Source organism: Canis lupus, chromosome X (assembly GCF_003254725.2).
Source record: "Canis lupus dingo isolate Sandy chromosome X, ASM325472v2, whole genome shotgun sequence".
NCBI lineage: Eukaryota > Metazoa > Chordata > Mammalia > Carnivora > Canidae > Canis > Canis lupus.
In genome coordinates, this window is record NC_064281.1 from 69,877,436 (window position 1) to 69,901,668 (window position 24,233).

Below are 24,233 nucleotides of genomic sequence, written 5' to 3' on the forward strand. Positions count from 1 at the left end.
ACCCAGCAACTGCACTGCTGGGGATTTACCCCAAAGATGCAGATGCAGTGAAACACTGGGACACCTTAACCCCGATGTTTATAGCAGCAATGTCCACACTAGCCAATCTGTGGAAGGCCTCCATGTCCATCCACAGATGAATGGGTAAAGATGTGGTCTATGTATGCAATGCAATATTACTCAGCCATTAGAAATGCAAATACCCACCATATGATTCAACATGGTTAGATCTGGAGGGTATTATGCTGAGTGAAGTAAGTCCATTGGAAAAGGACAAACATTATGTGGTGTCATTCATTTGGGGAATATAAAAAATAGTGAAAGGGGTTAAATGGGAAAGGAGAGAACATGATTGGGAAATATCAGAGAGGGTGGCAGAACATGAGAGACTTGTAACTCTGGGAAATGAACAAGGGGTAGTGGAAGGGGACTAGGGCAGGGGGTGGGGTGATTGTGTGATGGGCACTGAGGGGGGCACTTGACGGGATGAGCACTGCATGTTATGCTATATGTTGGCAAGTTGAACTCCAATTAAAATATATACAAAAAAATCCGTGAAGTCATTGACTTAATTCTGCATGACATCCATATCCCAGTTTCCTGGCCTTTTTGTGGTAACCTCCCATAACTGGTTTCATCCCCAACACCAACCAACATCTTTGTACTTAGCTGGGGATGGCATTTAAAGTGGTGGCTTGGGTCATTTCCAGAAGTTACTATTTTCCTGGGAATCTACTATGTATACAGGTGGTATGCATGTTACTCAAATTCTGTTTGTTTCCCCCCTGTTAACCTTTTATCACAGGATGTTCTCAGTAAAGAACATGGAAAGGTGAAGGGAAAATTATTTGTCCTTCCCTATAACATCATATTAACCAAATGATGCAAGTAAATATTGTGAATAATGGGACTAAGCAACAGCATTTTTAAAAGAAAAGTGATTTTATTTATTTATTCATGAGAGACACAGACAGAGAGACAGAGACATAGGCAGAGGGAGAACCAGGCTCCATGCAGGGAGCCTGATGTGGGACTCATTCCGGGACTCTTGGGTCATGCCCTGAGCCGAAGGCAGCCACTCAGGAGTCCTTTTTTGTGTTTTTTAAAGATTTTATAGCATACACCCTCTTGATATGATGCAGTAAAATTCAGAATTGCTTCTGTGGTATTCCTACAAAAAGTGTTTAATATGAAACTGATCATAAGAAATATCATATAAACCCAAATTGAGAGACCTTCTACAAAATTACTTGACCATACACATCAAAAACATCAATGTTGTGAATGCAAAGAGAAAAAAAGTCTTGGGAAATTTTTCACATAAAAGAAAACCAAAAAGACATTACAACTCAACACACCACATAATGCTGAATTTTCTATTGCTACAAAGGACATTATTTAGACAATTGACAAAAGTTCAATGAGATATGTATATACATAATAGCATTCTATTAATGTTGCTACTAATTTTGATAAGTGTGCTATGATTATGTAGGGGAATTCTTATTTTTAGGAAACATACACTAAAGTGTTTAGAGGTAAAGGAGAATCATGCCTGAAAGTCACTCTCAAATAGTTCAGGAAAAATAAATTGGTGTGTGTGTGTGTGTGTGTGTGTGTGTAGAAAGAGATAGAGGAGGAGAATAGAGAAAGAGAATGAGTTTGGGTGGAGAAAGAAGGCAGAAGACAGGGAGAAAAGAATAAAGCAAATAAATAGAGAAAATATTGACATTTAGAATATCTGGATAAAGGATAAACAGAAATTCTGTCTACTATTCCTAGAACTTTTCTCTAAGACTGAAATTATATTTTAATAGAGGGATATTATTCTTTTATTATATACGCTGTAATTGTTCCAAGTGTGTAACTTGCATTTTAATTTTGGCTATGGTAATTATTAATGTATAAAAGCTTTTATTTTTTGTAGTAGCTATACAGGTGGTTTCCTATACAGTGTAGGGCTTTCATGTTACACTCAGAAAGACCTTCTTCATCCCTTAATTATATAAACACTTACTTATAGTTTTTCTAACATTATTTGTATTCTTTTACTCAATTTAATACATATTTAATTTTGAATTGGTTTGGGTCCAATGCAGGGACTTAATTTTATTAGAGTTAACCAGGGGACCCACCATATATTAATTAATCCCTTCCACATTGGTTTGAAATATCATAAATACTATATTCTAATTTCTTATACAGTCCTGTTTCTAGGCTTTCTGTTCAATTCATGACACTACTCTCATGTTAAACTTTTAAAAATATTTTAGCTAATCCCTTTTGATATTTTGCAGTACAGTATGTCCTGCGTTATTTTTTTAATCTCCCCAGTATTGGGTGATATATTACCATTTTCAATGTTTTTATAAATTTATTTTTTATTGGTGTTCATTTGCAAACATATAGAATAACAACCAGTGCTCATCCCATCAAGTGCCCCCATCAGTACCCCTCACCCAGTCACCCGAACCCCCGGCCCACTACCCTTTCTACCACCCCTAGTTCGTTTCCCAGAGTTAGGAGTCTCTCATGTTGTCTCCCTTTCTGATATTTCTCACTCGTTTGTTCTCCTGTCCCCTTTATTCCCTTTCACTATTTATTATATTCCCCAAATGAATGAGACCATATAATGTTTGTCCTTCTCCGATTGCCTTATATCACTCAGCATAATACCCTCCAGTTCCATCCACGTCGAAGTAAATGGTGCGTATTTGTCGTTTCTAATGGCTGAGTAATATTCCATTGTATACATATACCACATCTTCTTTATCCATTCATCTTTCAATGGACACCATGGCTCCTTCCACAGTTTGGCTACTGTGGAAATTGCTGCTATAAATATTGGGGTGCAGGTGTCCCGACATTTCATTGCATCTGTATCTTTGGGGTAAATCCCCAGAAGCGCAATGGCTGGGTCATAGGGCAGATCTATTTTTAACTCTTTGGGGAACCTCCACACGCTTTTCCAGGGGCTGCACCAGTTCACATTCCCACCAACAGTGTGAGAGGGTTCCCCTTTCTCCACATCCTCTCCAACATTGGTTGTTTCCTGCCTTGTTAATGTTCCCCATTCTCACTGGTGTGAGGTGGTATCTCATTGTGGTATTGATTTGTATTTCCCTGATGGCAAGTGATGCAGAGCATTTTCTTATGTGCCTGTTGGCCACGTCTATGTCTTCCTCTGTGAGATTTCTGTTCATGTGTTTTGCCCATTTCATGATTCGATTGTTTGTCTCTGCTGTTGAATTTCAAAAGTTCTTTATAGATTGTGGATACTAGCTCTTTATCTGCTTTCTCATTTGCAAATATCTCCTTCCATTCTGTAGGTTGTCTTTTAGTTTTGTTGACTGTTTCCTTTGCTGTATAAAAGCTTCTTATCTTGATGAAGTCCCAATATTCATTTTTTTTGTTTGTTTCTCTTGCCTTCATGGAGGTATCTTGCAAGAAGTTGCTCTGGCCAAGTTCAAAAAGGGTGTTGCCTGTGTTCTCCTCTAGGGTTTTGATGGAATCTTGTCTCACATTTAGATCTTTCAACCATTTGAGTTTATCATTGTGTATGGTGCAAGAGAGTGGTCTAGTTTCATCCTTCTGCATGTGGATGTCCAATTTTCTCAGCAACATTTATTGAAGAGACTATATTTTTGCAGTGGATAGCCTTTCCTCCTTTGTCGAATATTAGTTGACCATAAAGCTGAGGGTCCACGTCTGGATTGTCTATCCTGTTCCATTGATCTATGTGTCTGTTCTTCTGCCAGTACCACACTGTCTTGATGACCACAGCTTTGTAGTACAACCTGAAATCTGACATTGTGATACCCCCAGATATGGTTTTCATTTTTAAGATTCCCCTGGCTATTCGGGGTCTTTTCTGATTCCACACAAATCTTAAAATACTTTCTTCCAACTCTCTGAAGAAAGTACATGGTATTAGGATAGGGATTGCATTAAACATGTAAATTTCCCTGGGTAACGTTGACATTTTCACAATATTAATTCTCCCAATCTATGAGCATGGAATATTTTTCCATCTCTTTGTGCCTTCCTCCATTTCTTTCAGAAGTGTTCTATAGTTTTTAGGGTATAGATCCTTTACATTTTTGGTTAAGTTTATTCCCAGGTATCTTATGCTTTTGGATGCAATTGTAAATGGGATTGACTTCTTAATTTCTCTTTCTTCAGGCTCATTGTTAGTGTATAGAAATGCCACTGACTTCTGGGCTTTGACTTTGTATTCTGCCACAATGCCAAATTGCTGTATGAGATCTAGCAATGTTAGGGTGGAGTCTTTTGGGTTTTCTATGTAGACTATCATGTCATCTGGGAAGAGGGAGAGTTTGACTTCTTCTTTGCCCATTTGAATGCCTTTTATTTCTTTTTGTTGCCTGATTGCTGAGGCTAGGACATCTAGTACTATGTTGAATAGCAGTGGTGAGAGTGGACATCCCTGTCTTGTTCCTGATCTTAGGGGAAAGGCTCCCAGTCCTTCCCCATGGAGAATGATATTTGCTGTGGGCTTTTCGTAGATGGCTTTTGAGATGTTGAGAAGTGTTCCCTCTATCCCTACGCTTTGAAGAGTTTTCATCAGGAATGAATGTTGTATTTTCTCAAATGCTTTCTCTGCATCTATTGAGAGGATCCTATGGTTCTTGTTTTTTCTCTTGCTGATATGATGAATCACATTGATTGTTTTACGAGTGTTGAACCAGCCTTACATCCCGGGGATAGATCCCACTTGGTCATGGTGAATAATCTTCTTAATGTATTGTTGGATCCTATTGTCTGGTATCTTGCTGAAAATTTTTGCATCCATGGTCATCAGGGATATTGGTCTATAATTCTCCTTTTCGGTGGGGTTTTTGTCTGGTTTTGGAATTAAGGTGATGCTGGCCTCACAGAACGAATTTGGAAGTATTCCATCTCTTTCTATCTTTCCAAACAGCTTTAGTAGAATAGGTATGGTTTCTTCTTTAAACATTTGATAGATTTCCCCTGGGAAGCCATCTGGCCCTGGACTCTTGTGTCTTGGGAGGTTTTTGATGACTGCTTCAATTTCCTCCCTGGTGATTGGCCTGTTCAGTTTTTCTATTTCTTCCTGATCCAGTTGTGGTAATTTGTGGCTTTCCAGGAATGCGTCCATTTCTTCTAGATTGCCTAATTTATTTGTGTATAGCTGCTCATAATATGTTTTTAAAATCGTTTGTATTTCCTTGGTGTTGGTAGTGATCTCTCCTTTCTCATTCATAATTTTATTCATTTGAGTCTTCTCTCTCTTCTTCTAAATAAGGCTGTCTAATGGTTTATCTATCTTATTAATTCTTTCAAAGAATCAACTCCTGGTTTTGTTGATCTGTTCCACAGTTCTCTTTGTCTCTATTTCATTGAGCTCTGCTCCAATCTTTATTAACTCTCTTCTTCTGCTGGGTGTAGGATCTATTTGCTGTTTTTTCTCTAGCTCCTTTAGGTGCAAGGTTAGCTTTTGTATTTTAGTTCTTTCCAGTTTTTGATGGCTGCTTGTATTGTGATGTATTTCCCCCTCAGGATTGCTTTTGCTGTATCCCAAAGATTTTGAATGGTTGTATCTTCATTCTCATTAGTTCCCATGAATCTTTTTAATTCTTCTCTAATTTCCTGGTTGACTCTTTCATCTTTTAGCGTGATGGTCCTTAACCTCCACGTGTTTGAAATCCTTCCAAACGTCTTTTTGTGATTTAGTTCTAATTTCAAAGCATTATGGTCTGAAAATATGCAGGGGATGATCCCAATATTTTGGAATCGGTTAACAACTGATTTGTGATCCAATATGTGGTCTATTCTGGGGAAAGTTCCATGTGCACTTGATAAGAATGTTTATTCAGTTGTGTTTGAATGTAAAGTTCTGTAAATATATGTGAAATCCATCTCGTCCAGTGTATCATTTCAAGCTCTTATTTCTTTGGAGATGCTGTACTTAGAAGACCTAGCGATTGTAGAAAGTGCTACATTCAAGTCACCAAGCATAAGTGTATTATTATCTAAGTATGTTTTAACTTTCGTTATTAATTGATTGATATGCTTTGCGACTCACACATTCGGGGCATATATATTGATGATTGTTAAGCCCTCTTGTTGGATAGATGATTTAAGTATGATGTAGTGTCCCTCTTCATCTCTCACTATAGTCTTTGGGATAAACTTTAGTTTATCTGATATAAGGACGGCTACCCCTGCTTTCTTTTGAGGACCATTTGAATGGTACACGTTTCTCCCACCTTTTATTTTCAGGCTGTAGGTGTCCTTCTGTCTCAAATGAGTCTCTTGTAGACAGCAAATAGATGGGTCCTGCTTTTTATCCAGTCTGAAACCCTGCACCTTTGGTGGCGTCATTAAGCCCATTCACGTTCAGAGTTACTATTAAAAGATATGAATTTGGGGCAGCCCCGGTGGCGCAGCGGTTTAGCGCCACCTGCAGCCCAGGGCGTGATCCTGGAGACCTGGGATCGAGTCCCACGGAGGGCTCCCTACATGGAGCCCGCTTCTCCCTCTGCCTGTGTCTCTGCCTCTCTCTCTCTCTCTCTCTTGAATGAATAAATAAATAAATTTTAAAAAAACTAAAAATAAAAGATATGAATTTAGTGTCATCATGATACGTATTCAGTCTCTGTTTTTGTGGATTCTTCCCTTGGATTTCCTCTTTCTTTTATAGAATCCCCCTTAGTATTTCTTGCAGAGCTGGTTTGGTGGCCACATATTATTTCAGTTTCTGCCTATCCTGGAAGTTCTTTATCTCTCCTTCTATTCTGAATGAGAACCTTGCTGGATAAAGTATTCTTGGCTGCATGTTCTTCTCATTTAGGACCCTGAATATATCCTGCCAGCCCTTTCTGGCCTGCCAGGTCTCTGTGGAGAGGTCTACTGTTACCCTAATACTCCTCCCCATAAAAGTTAGAGATATCTTGTCTCTTGCTGCTTTAAGAATATTCTCTTTATCTTTCGAATTTGCCAGCTTCACTACTAATTGTCGAAGTGCTGAGCGGTTTTTATTGATTTTAGGGGGAGATCTCTCTATTTCCTGGGTCTGAATGCTTGTTTCCCTTCCCAGATTAGGAAAGTTCTCAGCTATGATTTGTTCAAATACATATTCTGGACCTCTGTCCCTTTCAGTGCCCTTGGGAACCCCAATTAAATGTAGATTTTTTCTTCCCTAGGCTGTCATTTATTTACCTTAATATATCCTCGTGATCTTTTAATTGTTTTTCTCTATTTTTCCAGTTTCCCTCTTTGCCATCAACTTGTCTTCTATGTCACTCACTCATTCTTCTACCTCGTTAACCCTCATCTTTAGGACCTCTAGTTTGGATTGCATCTCATTTAATTGATTTTTAATTTCTGCCTGATTAGACCTAAATTCTGCTGTCATGAAGTCTCCTGAGTCCTTTATACTTTTTTCTAAAGCCACCAGTAGCTTTTTAGTAGTGCTTCTGAATTGGCTTTCTGACATTGAATTGTAATCCAAATTTTGTAATTCTGTGGGAGGGAGGACTGTTTCTGATTCTTTCTTTTGAGGTGAGTTTTTCTTTCTAGTCATTTTGTTCAGTGTAGAGTGGCCAAAAGAAGTTGTATTGGGAAAAGGAGAAAAAGAGAAGAGAAAGAAGAAAGAAAAAGAAAGAAAGAAAGAATGAAGAAGGAAAAGAATGGGGGAAGAGAAGAGAAGAGAGGAAAGGGGGGAAGCAAACAGAAAATGAAAAACAAGGGGGAGTATCCTCTGATTCTGTATACTACAAATCCCTCGACTTCCCCTGGAACTTTCCAGTGCTGCTTGGTCAATAATTTGGTTTTCCCCTGTCCGTCTAGCTGGTCTTCTGGGGGAGGGACCTGCTGTGCTGATTCTCAGGTGTCAGCACTTGGTGGAGCTGCTCACCCCCCTTCCTGGTGCAGGGCTCAGTGAAAGTTGTCTAACCTGTTTATCCTGTGAGGCCACAGTGAAGCTCAGTGCGGGTTGTTTACCCTGTGAGGCCCCAGGAGGAACAACAACAGTGGCGAGGCCAGCTCTCCAGCTCTGGATTCAGCTCCCACAGTAACTACAGAGCTCTCAGTCTGCAGGGTCCTGGATGCTCCGGAGGTGGGGGCTGCGGATATGCACAGCTCGGGGCCGCCTGGCAACAGGAGTGTCCTTGCTGTCCTTTGCCTTCCCGGCCTCTGCCTGTACCGGAGGGAGGGCCGGATCTTGAGCTGTGTCCCCAGCGCCCTGTGCTCCCGGTCTGCACTGTAGGATTCGCGCTCCCGGCTGCTCAGCCCCCTCAGCGTGGAGCCTCTGCCAGAGCCACCCCTGAGCTGCTCCCGGATCCAGCCAGGCCCCCGCTGCAGCCCTTTAGGGAGCTCGGCCATGGGGTATGGCGTTCTCCCCCCGGGCCCAGTTCCTCTGTTAGTGCCCCTGGGAGCCCGAGGGCATCCCCGCCCCTCCTGGGATCCTGCTCCAACTCCCTGCGAGTGCCTTTCCGTCAGGGAAGATTGGTGAAGCTCCTGCTTCTCCCAGACTGGGCTTTCCTGTCCTGCGGGCACTCGCCCTGCGGCCTTAGCCCGGCTCCCCGCGGGGCTCCTCCCCCTTGGAGGCCTTTTGCTTCTTTATTTCTTTTTTTCCCCCATCTTCCTACCTTGATAGAAGCGTGAACTCTTCTAACTGTAGCATTCCAGCTGTTCTCTCTTTAAATATCAAGCCTAATTCGTTGGTTTTCAGGATGATTTGAAAGTTACCTAGGTATTTTGATGGGGACAGGTGACTTGGGGACCCTACTCTTCCACCATCTTGCCATCTTGCCCTGCCTCCACCATTTTCATTTTTAATGTAAATTTGAATTTTACCTCTTTTCTTAATTAAAATTGGCAGAAATTACTTTTTCAAAGGATTAGTTCTTGGATTTATTTCTTGAGCCTACGCTTCTCTAATTAATTTTATTGTGACTTCTACCATTATTAATTCCTTCCCTTTGCTTTACTTAGCCTTATTTTATAACCCTTCTTATAAACTGATTTTGAATTCTTAGTTTATTTTTATTATTTTTCATTTGAAAAGAAAATCGTTAACTACTATGAATTTCATCAGTATAAGTTTAACCATTTTCCATACACTTTTAGGAGTAATATTGTCTTTATTGTTGCTTTCTAAACAGATTGAAACAAAAGTTTTCACTTTCTTATTGATCTAACAGCTATGAAAAGGATATAGTTTAATCTCCAAGTAGCTATATATGTATCATTGTTTATCCTTTCATTACTAATTTCTATGTTTAGTGCATTGAGATCAGAGAATATTGATTGTATGATTTCCACTCTTTAGAATTTAGTGAAGTTTTCTTTATCACTTAATATGCAATCAGTATATTCAAAAATAAAAGCTCAATATGCAGTTGAAAATAATATGTGATCTCTTTAATGGTCTACATTATATTCCACTAGTAAACCCTTCAATGTTACTCTTTTAGTTTAATTGACTGAGAAATGTTCCATTATGATTTTTATTTTAAATAAATTTATCTTTATAGTTTTAACAATACTTACTTTGAACAGTTTAATAAACTTTTTCTAGATATGTCTCCTGAGGCAAAGGAAATCAAGGCAAAAATAAACTATTGGGACTACATCAAAATAAAAGGCTTCTGCACAGTGAACAAAATAACAAATCTAAATGGCAACCTACAGGGGTGCTGGGTGGCTCAGGTGGTTAAGCATCTGCTTTCAGCTCTGGTCATGATCTCAGGGTCCTGGGATTGAGCCACACATCCAGCTCCCTGCTCAGTGGGGAGTCTGCTTCTCCCTCTCCCTCTGCCTGTTCCTCCCCCTGCTTGTGTGCTCTCTCTCTGTCGAATAAATAAATACAACCTTTTTTAAAAATTTAAAAAATAAAAGGCAACCTACAGAATGAGAGAAGATATTTGCAAATGACATCAAATAAAGAGTATCCAAAATATATAAAAAGCATACAAATAAGCACCCAAAAACCAGATAATCCAGTTAAAATAAGGGCAGAAGACATGATTGGACATTTTTCCAAAGAAAGCATACAGATGGGGAAGGAAGTTAAGATGCTGGAGTAGTAGGGGGATCCTGGGTTTGCCTCACCTCTCCAGCACAGCTAGATCAACATCAAATCATTTTGAACATCTCAGAAATTGATCTAAGCATTAAGAGAACAATCTGCAAAATTAGAGGGAGAGAACATTCCAGGTATCTAGTGCAGAGACATGAACTGGGGGAGAGAAAAGCCACAGTGCCACAGAGAGAATGGAGCCCTTTCCACAGAGAGAGGACAGAGAAAGGAACAGGGAAGAGAGCAGTGCATTGGGTTCAAACAAGAAAAACCCTCCCTCCAAACCATTGACTAAGGAGTCAAGAGAAACTTACTATCACAAGATTTCACAAACAGTGGAGCTCAAATTCTGAGGTTTTAGAAGTCCTCCACCATTTGCCAGTCAATCCAAGTTGGCAGCAGTGCTGTATGGGAGAAGGACAGCAGAGTTCCAGAAGTGGGCCGTGGACAGCATGGTGTAGGGATCTCCTGGGTTGCACTGAGAGAGAATGTCTCCCTTCTTGGAGTAACATTTGGAAAAATGTATATTGCCTCTCCAAGGATAAAAGACCTGCCGGGTGCCATTGTCGGACGTTTGCTCATCAGCAAGGGACAGAAGTGCACACAAAGGGCAGGTAACCTGGTCACATCTTTTTGCTATGCTTCACCATAAACTCCAAGCACATGTAAACCTGTGTGACTGCTTTTCTGGGACAAAATGGCACTGTGTCTAGTGCCATTTTGTCCCAGTGCCAGTCTCTCCCTCAGAGGAGGGAAGTGAGTCTGCGCTTTCCTGGTCCTTTAAAATTTGGAATTTTGAATTCCAGCTGTGTGCCAGAGATAAAACACAGGAGAACTGTGATGCCAGGCATGCCAATGACCCTGTGACAGGCAGGCTGAGGGTAGGGATCTGATAAAAGCCTGGGACACAAGCATGGGGATTGTTCACTTTTCTGTGAGAGCTTCCTGGATAGCAATGGCAACAAGGTCCCCTCTCTGGGGACCAGAGAGTGTAGTAATGTCAATGTCATCTGCTTCCCACCCAATAGCATGGTTGGACTTCAGTAAGCAACACAGACCCCCCAGTAGAGGCTAGAGAAGCTTACACCAAATGCCACCTCTCTGCACCCTGCAGGGGCATTTTAAGAGGACAAGTCTGACTGTGAGCCAAAGTAGCAGGCCTCTTCCCCAAAGGACCAGCAGAGGCCTCCTGCAGGCATCAAGTCTACTGATCATAGAGTGCTCCAAGCATTATCTTCAGTTCTGGTGGAAATAGGACAAGGGTTTTTTTCCCCCTTTGGAATCAGACTTTTTGTTTTTTATTTGTTTATTTTTTTCATTTTCTTTTCTCTTTTTTCAGATCAAATTTCTTTTTTCTTTCTATTTGTTTGGAATCAGACTTATAATTTGTAATTTGCATGTTTTTTGTTGCTGTTTCTTTTCCTTTTCTCTTTTTTTTTTTGGATTACGTTTTTTTTCCAGGTGTATCTGAATAAACAAATCCTAGCACACCCAGTTAAAGGTCCAGATAATTCCCATTGCAACCAAGGAAGAACTCTGCAAAAGACTGACCTGTGGGAAACAGCAGCCAAAACACAACAGCAGAATGCACAAGGCACACACCAGAAACACTTCCTGCAGTGCCAGGCCTTGAACATTGCATGAACCCTTCATAATATAGCATTACTCTCACGAGCAGGAAACATAATAAGCTTTCATAACACACAAAAGGCAAAAACCTATACAAAATGATAAAATGAAGGAATTCTCCCGAAAAGAAAGATCAAGAAGAAACCACAGTCACGGATTTGCTCAAAACAGATATAAATAGTATATATCAGAACAAGAACTTAAAATAATAGACATAAGACTACCATCAGGATTTGAGAAAAGCATAGAAGACACCAGAAAAATCCTGCTGCACAAATAAAAGAACTAAAAACTAGTTAGCCTGAAATATAAAATGCTATAACTGAGATGAAAAACCAACTGGACATAATCATAACAAGGATGGAAGAATCAGAGGAACAAATAGGTGATATAGAAGGTAAAATTATGGAAAATAATGAAACTTCAAAGAAGGGGGAAAGAAAACTATTAGATCACAAATATAGACTTAGGGAACTAAGTAATTCCATAAAGCACAATAATATCCATATCATAGGAGTCTCAGAAACAGAAGAGTGGGAAAAGGAGGCAGAAGATTTATTTGAACAAATTATAGCTGAGAATGTCCCTAAACTGTGGAAAGAAACAGGCATTCAAATCCAAAAGGCACAGAGAACTCCCCTAAAGACCAACAAAACACATCAACAACAAGACATTTCATAGTGAAACTTGAAAAATACAAAGAAAATTCTGAAAGCAGAATCCTACAAGGGTAGACACATAAGGTTAGCAACAGACCTGTCCACAGAAATGTGACACCAGAAAACAGTAGCATGATATATTCAATGTGATGAATAAAAAAATATGCAGCCAGGAATACTTTATTCAGCTAGACTGTCATTCAGAATAGAAGGAGAGACAGAGTTTCTCAGACAACCATAAACTAAAGGAGTTTGTGAACACTAAACCAGCTCTGCAAGAAATATTAAAGGGGACCCCTTTAGTGGGAAAGAGAGATGAAAATCAACAAGGACTAGAAAGGTATAGAGACAAACCACAGGAACAGCAACTTTATAGGTTACAAAATGGCACTAAATTTATATCTTTCAATAATTACTCTAAACGTAAATGGACTAAATGCTCCAATCAAAAGACAGGGTATCAGAATGGATTAAAAAAAACCCAAGACCCATCTATATGCTGCTTAAAAGGGACTCATTTTAGACCCAAAGACACCTCCATATTGAAAGTGAGGAAGTAGAGAATGATCCATCATGCCAATGGACATCAAAAGAAAGATGAAGTAGCCATTCTTACATAAGAAAAACTAGATTTTAAACCAAAGACTGTATTATAAGAGATGAAGAAGGGCCTATCCTACAACAGATCTAACAATTGTAAATATTTATGACCCCACACGGGGAGAAATCTAAAAATAAATAACAAACTTAAAAAAAATATCAATAATAATACAATAATAGTAAGGGAACTTAACACCTCATTACAACAATGGAGAGATTGTATAAGCAGAAGATCAAAAATAAAACAGAGGAATTGAATTACACACTGAACCATATGGACTTCACAGATATATTCTCAACATTTCATCCTAAAGCAACTGAATATACATTATTTTTTAGTACACTTGGAACATTCTCCAGAATAGATCACGTACTGGGCCACAACCAGTACAAAAATATTGAGATCATAGCATGCGTATATTCAGACCACAACAGTATAAACTTGAAGTTATCCACGACAAAAAAAAAATGGAAAAACTACTAATACATGGAGATTAACGAACATCTTACTAAATAATGAATGGGTTAAACAGAAAATTATTTTAAAGATTTGTTTATTTATTCATGATAGACAGAGAGAGGGAGGCAGAGGGAGAAGCAGGCTCCATGCAGAGAGCCCGATGTGGGACTCGATCCTGGGACCCTGGGATCACACCCTGAGCCAAAGTCACCTGGTCAAACTGCTGAGCCACCCAGGAGACCCTTAAACAGAAAATTAAAAAAATAAACTAAAAAATGCCTGGAAACAATTGAAAAAGAAAACACAAGAGTGCAAAACCTTTGGGATACAACAAAAGTGCTCATAAAAGGGAAGAATATAGCAATACAGGCTTTCCTCAAGAAGCAAGAAAAGTTTCAAATATACAACCTAACCTTACACCTAAAAGAGCTGGAAAGAGAACAGCAAGGAAAGCCTAAAATCAACAGAAAAGGAAAATACTACAGATTAGAGCAGAAATCAATGATACAGAAAAAGAACAGTATAACAGATCAACAAAACTAGGACCTGGTTCATTGAAAGAATTAACAAAATTGATAAACCCCTAGCAAACTTATAGTAAAAAGAAAGGACTCAAATAAATAAAATCATGAATGAAAGAATACAGATCACAACTAACACCACAAAAATACAAAGAATTGTAAGAGAATATTATGAGCAATTATATGCAAGGGGGAGGGGGCAAGAGGGTGGAAGAGTAGGGTCCCCAAGTCACCTGTCCCCACCAAATTACCTAGATAACTTTCAAATTATCCTAAAAACCTACAAATTCGGCCTGTGATTTAAAGAAACAACAGCTGGAATGCTACAGTGCGAAGAGTTCGTGCTTCTGTCAAGGTAGGAAGATGGAAAAAAAAAAAAAGAAATAAAAAGCATCCAAGAGGGAGGGGCCCTGCCAGGAGCATAGCTAAGGCCCGGGGCGAGTGCCCCCAGGACAGGAAAGCCTCCTCCTGAGAAGCAGGAGCTGCACCCATCTTCCCCAATGGAAAGGCGCTAGCAGGGAGCTGGAGCAGGATCCCAGGAGGGGCGGGGATGCCCTCAGGCTCCAAGGGGCACTAACAGAGGACGTGCGCCCAGGGGGGAGAGTGCCACACACCGCAGCCCAGCTCCTTAAAGGGCTGCAGCACGCCCCCGACTGCGCCCCTTAGGCCCTCGGAGCGGGATTCCAGCCCCACAGGCCCCAGAGCCCAGGGCACCAGGGGACACAGCCCAGGATACGGCTCTCCCTCGGGACAGGCAGAGGCCAGGAGGGCACAGGACAGCAAGGACGCTCCTGCCGCTGGGCGGCCCGAGCTGTGCAGATCAGCAGCCCCGCCCCCAGAGCATCCAGGCCAGTGTGGACTGGGAGACTGCGGTAGTTACTGCAGGAGCTGACTCTAGGGCTGCAGAGCTGGCTGCCACTGTTGTTGCTCCTCTTGGGGCCTCACAGGATAAACAACCGCCACTGAGCCTCACAGTGGCCTCAGGGGATAAACAGGATTAACAACTCCTACTGAGCCCTGCACCAGGTAGGGGGCTGAGCAACTCCCCCAGGTGCTCACACCTGAGAATCAGCATAGCAGGCCCCTCCCCCAGAAGACCAGCTAAAAGGATAGGGGAAAAGCAAGTTATTGACCAAGCAGCACGGAAAGTTCCAAAGGAAGTCGAGGGATTTACAGTATATAGAATCAGAGGATACTCCCCCTTGTTTTTTGTTTTCTGTTGGCTTCCCCCCCTTTTCTTTCTTTTCTTTTTTTTTTCTACTTCTTTTTCTTTTCTTTTTTCTCTTCTTTTTCTCCTTTTCCCAGAACCTGTTTTTGGCCACTCTGCACTGAGCAAAATGACTAGAAGGAAAAACTCACCTCAAAAGAAGGAATCAGAAACAGTCCTCTATCCCACAGAGTTACAAAATTTGGATTACAATTCAATGTCAGAAAGCCAATTCAGAAGCACGATTATAAAGCTACTGGTGGCTCTAGAAAAAAAGCATAAAGGATTCAAGAGACTTCATGACAGCGGAATTTAGATCTAATCAGGCAGAATTTAAAAATCAATTAAATGAGATGCAATCCAAACTAGAGGTCCTAACGACGAGGGTTAATGAGGGATAAGAATCAGTGAGTGACATAGAAGACAAGTTGATGGCAACGAGGGAAACTGAGGGAAAAAGAGAAAAACAATTAGAAGATCATGAGAAGAGAATTAGAATAACATGAGAGACTCCTAACTCTGGGAAATGAACAAGGGGTGGTAGAAAGGGAGGTGGGCGGGCGGTGGGGTGACTGGGTAACAGGTCACTGAGGGGGACATGTGATGGGATGAGCGTTGTGTTGAGCATATGTGTTATGCTTGAGCATATGTGTTATGTCACATAAGGACACCTACAGCCTGAAAATGAAAGGTACTCAAATGGTCCTCAAAAGAAAGCAGGGGTAGCTATCCTTATTTCAGATAAACTAAAGTTTATCCCGAAGACTGTAGTAAGAGATGAAGAGGGACACTATATCATACTTCACGATCTATCCAAGAGGACTTAACAATCATCGATATTTATGCCCCAAATGTGGGAGCTGCCAAGCATATCAATCAATTAATAACCAAAGTTAATGCATACTTAGATAATAATACACTTAGACTTGGTGACTTCAATGTAGTGCTTTCTACAATCGATAAGTTTCCTAAGCACAACATCTCCAAAGAAACAAGAGCTTTAAATGATACACTGGACCAGATGGATTTCACAGATATTTACAGAACTTTACATTCAAATGCAACTGAATACACATTCTTCTCAAGTGCACATGGAACTTTCTCCAGAATAGACCACATACTGGGTCACAAATCAGGTCTGAACCGATACCAAAAGATTGGGATCGGCCCCTGCATATTTTCAGACCATAATGCTTTGAAATTAGAATTAAATCACAAGAATTTTGGAAGAAATTCAAACACGTGGAGGTTAAGGACCATCCTGCTAAAAGATGAAAGGGTCAACCAGGAAATTAGAGAAGTTTTAAAAATTCATGGAAACTAATGAGAATGAAGATACAACTGTGCAAAATCTTTGGCATACAGCAAAAGCAGTCCTAAGGGGGAAATATATCACAATACAAGCATCCATCCAAAAACTGGAAAGAACTAAAATACAAAAGCTAACCTTGCACCTAAAGGAGCTAGAGAAAAAACAGCAAATAGATCCAACACCCAGAAGAAGAAGAAAAGAGTTAATAAAGATTCGAGCAGAACTCAATGAAATAGAGACCAAGAGAACTGTGGAACACATCAACAAAACCAGGAGTTGGTTCTTTGAAAGAATTAATAAGATAGATAAACCATTAGCCAGCCTTATTAAGAAGTAGAGAGAAAAGGCTCAAATTAATAAAGTCCTGTATGAGAAAGGAGAGATTACCACCAACACCAAGGAAATACAAATGATTTTAGAAACATATTATGAGCAGCTATATGCCAATAAATTAGGCAATCTAGAAGAAATGGATGCATTTCTGGAAAAACCACAAACTACCAAAACTGGAACAGGAAGAAATAGACAACCTGAACAGGCCAATTACCAGGGAGGAAATTGAAGCCGTCATCAAAAACCTTGCAAGACATAAAAGTCCAGGGCCAGATGGCTTCCCTAGGGAATTCTATCAAACGTTTAAAGAAGAAACCGTACCTATTCTACTAAAGCTGTTTGGAAACATAGAAAGAGATGGAACAATTCCAAACTCGTTTTATGAGGCCAGCATCACCTTAATTCCAAAACCAGACAAAGTCCCCACCAAAAAGGAGAATTATAGACCAATATCCCTGATGAAGATGGATACAAAAATTCTCAACAAGATACTAGCCAATAGGATCCAACAAAACTTTAAGAAGATTATTCACCGTGACCCAGTGGGATTTATCCCTGGGATGCAAGATTGGTTTAACACTTGTAAAGCAATCAATGTGATTGATCATATCAGCAAGAGAAAAAACAAGAACCATATGATCCTCTCCATAGATGCAGAGAAAGCATTTGACAAAGTACAGCATCCATTCCTGATCAAAAGTCTTCAGCTTGTAGTGATAGAGGGAACATTCCTCAGCATCTTAAAAGCCATCTATGAAAAGCCCACAGCAAATATCATTCTCAATGGGGAAGCACTGGGAGCTTTTCCCCTAAGATCAGGAACAAGACAGGGTTGTCCACTCTCACCACTGCTACTCAACATAGTATTAGAAGTCCTAGCCTCAGTAATCAATAAAAAGAAAAAAGGCTTTCAAATTAGCAAAGGAGGTCGGGCGGTTTGAACGAGACAAGACAGAATCGAAGCCAGGCACAGGCAGTGGACGCGGTCCTGCCGAGAGCCGAAGATGGCAGTGAACGTTTACTCAATGTCCGTCACCAGTGATAACCTAAGTTGACATGATATGCTGGCCTGTATCAATGAGTCTCTGTAGCTGAATCTGACAAAGATTGAACAGTTGTGCTCAGGGGCTGCCTATTGTCAGTTTATGGACATGTTTTTCCCTGGCTCCATTGCCTTGAAGAAAGTGAAATTCCAGGCTAAACTAGAGCACGAATACATCCAGAACTTCAAAATACTACAAGCAGGTTTTAAGAGAATGGGTGTTGACAAAATAATTCCTGTGGACAAATTAGTAAAAGGAAAGTTTCAGGAGAATTTTGAATTTGTTCAGTGGTTCAAGAAGTTTTTTGATGCAAACTATGATGGAAAAGACTATGACCCTGTAGGTGCCAGACAAGGTCAAGTAACTGCAGTGGCTCCCTCCCTTGTTGCTCCAGCTCTGAACAAACCGAAGAAACCTCTCAGCTCTAGCAGTGCAGCTCCACAGAGGCCCATTGCAACATACAGAACTACTGCAACCCCTAAGGCTGGCCCGGGTGTGGTGCGAAAGAATCCTGGTGTGTGCAACGGGGATGATGAAGCAGCTGAATTGATGCAGCAGGTCAATGTATTGAAATTTACCGTCGAAGACTTGGAGAAAGAGAGAAATTTCTACTTTGGAAAGCTAAGAAACATTGAATTGATTTGCCAGAAGAACGAAGGGGAAAACAACCCTGTATTGCAGAGGATCGTGGACATTCTCTATGCCACAGATGAAGGCTTTGTGATACCTGATGAAGGGGGCCCACAGGAGGAACAAGAAGAGTATTAACAGCCTGGACCAGCAAAGCAACATCCAAATTCTTCACTCCAAATCATGTGCTTAACTGTAAAATATCCCCTTTTATTATTCTTAGAGGACTCACTGGTTTCTTTTCATGAGCAAACAGTACCTCTTCTTAAAGTGCACTTTGCAGAAGTTTCACCCCTTTTCCAATGAGTTTCAGTTAGGAGCTTTTACCCTGTAGCAGAGCAGTGTTAACATCTAGTTGGGTCACCTGGAGAACAGAGAGGCTGACCATGGGGCTCACTGTGTGGATGCTGGTAACACTCAGTGCTGGAGAAGGTGCTCTTATGTCATACACTGAGGTGGAGTCCTCAGTAGAGAAATGTAAAGACTGATTTGAATTTTAAGCTACTGTGAAATTTGGCAGAGAACGTTTTAATAAATAAATGCTTTAAGAGTATTTAAAATATGCTTCCATATTTCAAAATAAAAAATGTACCATGACAGATTTTACATGTTTGACATGGTGTCTGGGAAGGAAGGGCCAGACCTCTGGACCTTTGGAATCTGCTGTTCACAGGCCTTGCAGGGCTACTTGAATCCTCAAAGACCTAGACCTTGGCTCAAAAGGGAAGTTTAAAAAGTTGCTCTGTAAAGCCATTTGGTGTCCTTGACCAATCGTATCCCTCCTCTAAGAAGCAAGAGGCATTGTTGCCTGGATGAATAGAGGGCACGTTTCAGCCCTGAGATGTTGAAGAGCTTGAATTTCATTGAACATTTCTCTGACGATTTTTCCAGTTATCCCTGAAATTTCTATGTATTGTGTTTTTGGGAAATGAGGTGTGTCCAGTTTCTAAATCTAACAACTACCTTTGGGGACTTGCCCACATCTCTGGGATTTGAATGGGGGTCATGTCCCATTTTACTGTCTTTTAAGTTTACATTGAACATGTTTCTCTTCTCTGCTCCCTGTGCCCACTGGAGACTCCTCTTGGGCTCCTTAAAGTTTGCTGCTTAGAGTGTAAGTTCAGCAGGCAGGTCACGCTGCAATTTCTTTCTGGATCTCTGGCAAAGAGAGTGACCAGTGAAGGCCATCACTACCTTAGGATCTGCAAGGCTGGGTGTTCTCTGTACCTGCTGCCCACCACCCTCCACTGTTATCGGAATACTTTGCCAGTGCACTAATCTCCTTGGAGATAAAATTCATTAGCGTGTTACTAAATGTTAATTTTCTTTTGCAGAAGATACAGTACTGTGTCTGAATTAATTATTAATATTTAAAATATTTCATTCCTTAACTCTTCCTCATTGCTTTGCCCCTAGCCTATTCAGTTTCTTTGTTTGGCAGAATTCTGCAAAATGTGTGTCACCCACTACTGAGATTGTTCAGCCCCTGATGTATTTGTATTGATTTGTTCCTGGTGGTAGCTTGTCCTAAAATGTGTGTAGAAAGCAGATATTTTATGATAAAATTGTTTTGTAATGCATGCTCTGTGTGGAATTCAGAGGAAAACCGAGATTCAGTGATTAACAATGCCAAAAAAATGCAAGTAACTAGCCATTGTTCAAATAACAATGGTGTTATTTCTCTTTTGTGGCCTTTTGGACTTTTGTTGCCCTAAAATTCCATTTTATGGGGAACCCATTTTCCACCTGGTCTTTCTTGACAGGGTTTTTTTCTACTTTAAACAGTTTCTAAATAAAATTCTGTATTTCAAAAAAAAAAAAAAAAAAACAAATTGGCAAAGGAGAAGTCAAACTCTCCCTCTTTGCAGATGACATGATACTGTACATAGAACACCCAAAAGTCTCCACCCCAAGATTGCTAGAATTCGTACAGCAATTCAGCAGTGTGGCAGGATATACAATCAATGCCTTGAAATCAGTGTAATTTCTATCCAGTAACAATTCAACTGAAAAAAGAGAAATTAAAGAGTCAGTCCCATTTACAATTGCATCCAAAAGCATAAGATACCTAGGAATAAACCTAACCAAAGAAGTAAAGGATCCATACCCTAAAAACTACAGAACAATTCTGAAAGAAATTGAGGAAGACACAAAGAGATGGAAAAATATTCCATGCTCATGGATTGGAAGAATTAATATTGTGAAAATGTCAATGCTACCCAGGGCAATGTACACATTTAACACATTCCCTATCAAAATACCATGGACTTTCTTCAGAGAGTTGGAACAAATCATCTTAAGATTTGTGTGGAATCAGAAAAGACCCCAAATAGCCAGGGGAATTTGAAAAAAGAAAACCATAGCTGGGGGCATCACAATGCCAGATTTCAGGTTGCACTACAAAGCTGTGATCGTCAAGAATGTGTGGTACTGGCCCAAAAACAGACACATAGATCAATGGAACAGAATTGAGAATCCAGAAATGGGCCCTCATCTCTATGGTCAACTACTATTCGACAAAGGAGGAAAGACTATCCACTGGAAAAAAGACAGTCTCTTCAATAAATGGTGCTGGGAAAATTGGACGGCCACGTGCAGAAGAATGAAACTGGACCATTCTCTTACACCATACACAAAGATAAACTCAAAATGGATGAAAGATCTAAATGTGAGACAAGAGTCCATCAAAATCCTAGAGGAGAACACAGGCAACACCCTTTTTGAACTTGGCCACAGCAACTTCTTGCAAAATACATCTATGAAGACAAGGGAAACAAAGGTAAAAATAAACTCTTGGGACTTAATCAAGATAAAAAGCTTCTTCACAGGAAAAGAAACAGTCAACAAAACTAGAGAACAATCTACAGAATGGGAATGGATATTTGCAAGTGACATATCAGATAAAGGGCTAGTATCCAAGATCTATAAAGAACTTATTAAACTCAACAGCCAAGAAACAAACAATCGAATCATGAAATGGGCAAATGACATGAACAGAAATCTCACAGAGGAAGACATAGACATGGCCAACAAGCACATGAGAAAATGCTACGCATCACCAGCCATCAGGGAAATACAAATCAAAACTGCAGTGAGATCCCACCTCACACCAGGGAGAATGGGGAAAATTAACAAGACAGGAAACAACAAATGTTGGAGAGGATGTGGAGAAAGGGGAACCCTCTTGCACTGTTGGTAGGAACGTGAACTGGTACAGCCACTCTGGAAAACTGTGTGTAAGTTCCTCAAAGAGTTATAAATAGATCTGCCCTATGACTCAGCAATTGCACTGCTGGGGATTTACCCTCAAAGATACAGATGCAGTGAAACACCGAGACACCTGCACCCCAATGTTTATAGCAGCAATGTCCAGAATAGCCAAACCATGGAAGGAGCCTTGGTGAGGAAGGAGCCTCATTGAAAGATGAATGGATAAAGAAGATATGGTCTCTATATACAATAGAATGTTATTCAGCCATTGGAAATGACAAATATCCACCATTTTCTTCAATGTGGATGGAACTGGAGGGTGCTATGCTGAGTGTAGTAAGTCAATAGGAGAAGATTATATGGTCTCATTCATTTGGGGAATATAACATATAGTGAAGGGTAATAAAGGGGAAAGGAGAGAAAATGAGTGTGATATATCAGTGAGGGTGACAGAACATGAAAGACCCCTAACTCTGGGAAACGAACTAGGGGTGGTGGAAAGGGAGGTGGGCACAGGATTGGGGTGACTGGGTGACAGGCACCGTGGGGGGCACTTGAAGGGATGAGCACTGGGTGTTATGCTATATGTTGTCATATCCACCTCCAATAAAAAAAAATATACAAAATAATTTCCAATCATTATTGAGTAACTTCTGTTAAATAACTCTGTGTACCTATTTTCCTCCAGTCCCTGGTAACCACTATTCTGCTTTCTATCCCTATGAATGTTATACTTTAAGTACCTTATATACGTAGAATAATACATATTTTATATCTGGCTTATTCCACTTAGCATAATGTTTTCAAGGTTCATTCAGGTTATAGCAAACATTAAAATGTATTCATTTTTAAGGTTGAATAATATTCTATTGTATGAATATGTTACATTTTGCTCATTCTTTCATCCATCAATTAACATTTGAATTGTTTTAACCTTTTGGCTATTGTGAATAATGCTGCTACGAATATTAATGTACAGATATCTTTTGGAGCCTCTGCTTTCAATTCTCTTGGAAATATATCCAGAAATAGAATTGCTAGATCATCTGATAATTCTGTTTATATTTTTGAGATGTGGCTATACTGTGTTTCATAGCATCTGCATCATTATTCATTCTTATCAGCAAGACGTAAGGGTACCAGTATCTCCACATCCTTACTAACACTTTTTACTTTCTGTTTCTTTTTTTATTTCAAATTTTTATTTAAATTCAAGTTAGTTAACATATATGGTAAAATTGGTTTCAGGTTAGAATTTAGTGATTCATCACTTACATATAACATCCAGTGCTCATCACAATAAGTGCACTACTTATGACCCATCACCCATTTGGCCCATCCCCCGCCCACCTCCCTCCTGTTTCTTTTAATAATAGCCATGCTAATAGGTATGAAATAGTACTTAATTCTGTTTTTTATTTGCATTTCTCTTAAAGATTAGCGATGTTGGACATCTTTTTCATAGGCTCATTGGCCATTTGTTTCTTTTTCAGAGAAATGTGTGTTCCAGTCCATTGCCTATTTTTGAACTGAGCTCTTTATTTTTGTTGTTGAGTTTCAGGAGTCCTTTCTATATTCTGGATATTAATCCCTTGTCAGATATATGATTTGCAAATGTTTCTTCCCATTCTGTGGATAGCCCTTTCACTCTCTTCAGGGTGTTCACGATACATAAAAGGTATTTTTTGGTTTTTAGTTTTTATTTTATTTCTAGTTACATTTTAGTTTCAGATATACAATATAGTGATAAAACACTTTCATTCATCACTCTGTGCTCATCACAAGTGCACTACTTAATCCCCATCACCTATTTCATCCATCCCCCGACCCCTCTCCTCTTTGGTAAATATCTGTTTGTTCTGTATAGTTAAGAACCTGTTTCTTAGTTTGTGCCTCTCCCTCTCTTACAACTTTGCTTCTTTGATTTCTTAAATTCTGCATATAAGTGAAATCATATGGTATTTCTCTTTCTGACTTATTTTGCTTAGCATAATAATATCTAGCTCCATCCATGTAGCTGTGAATGGCAAGATTTCATCCTTTCTGATGGCTGAGTAATATTCCATTGTATATGTATACCACATCTCTTTTATCCATTCATCAGTCAATGGACATTTGGGCTGTTTCCACAGTTTGGCTATTATAGATAATGCTCCTATAAACACAGGGGTGCATGTATCCCTTTGACTTAGTATTTTTGTGTTTTGGGGATAAACTTCTAGTACTTTAAAAATCATTCGGTTTAGATCTGGAAGAGCCTGAAGGCAATAAGAAATTGAGCTTCTGCCCTTAAAGAGACAGCATAACAAACAACTCCACTGAAATAGAGCACAGAAGCAACAGTTTGAAAAAAGCCTGGGGTATATACGAAGATTTATTGACTAATCTCAGGATGTGTGCTGGAGGGCCATAGATCTTTAGGAGACTTCTGGAAGAATGAAATTGCTGGTGGAGGCCATTTCTCCCCTAACCCCCATACCCTAGATAGCCAGACACTTGCATGATCCAGTAGGAACACTCTCCACATATTTTGCTAAAGCCTTGCACCCCACCCCCATGGAGA

General features: G+C 40.0%; 1 pseudogene; it reads left to right on the forward strand.

Annotated features, from left to right (window-relative positions):
• The first annotated feature begins 17,762 nt into the window (after positions 1–17,762).
• On the forward strand, positions 17,763–18,967 carry LOC112649249 (microtubule-associated protein RP/EB family member 1-like; annotated as a pseudogene).
• Positions 18,968–24,233: the final 5,266 nt, after the last annotated feature.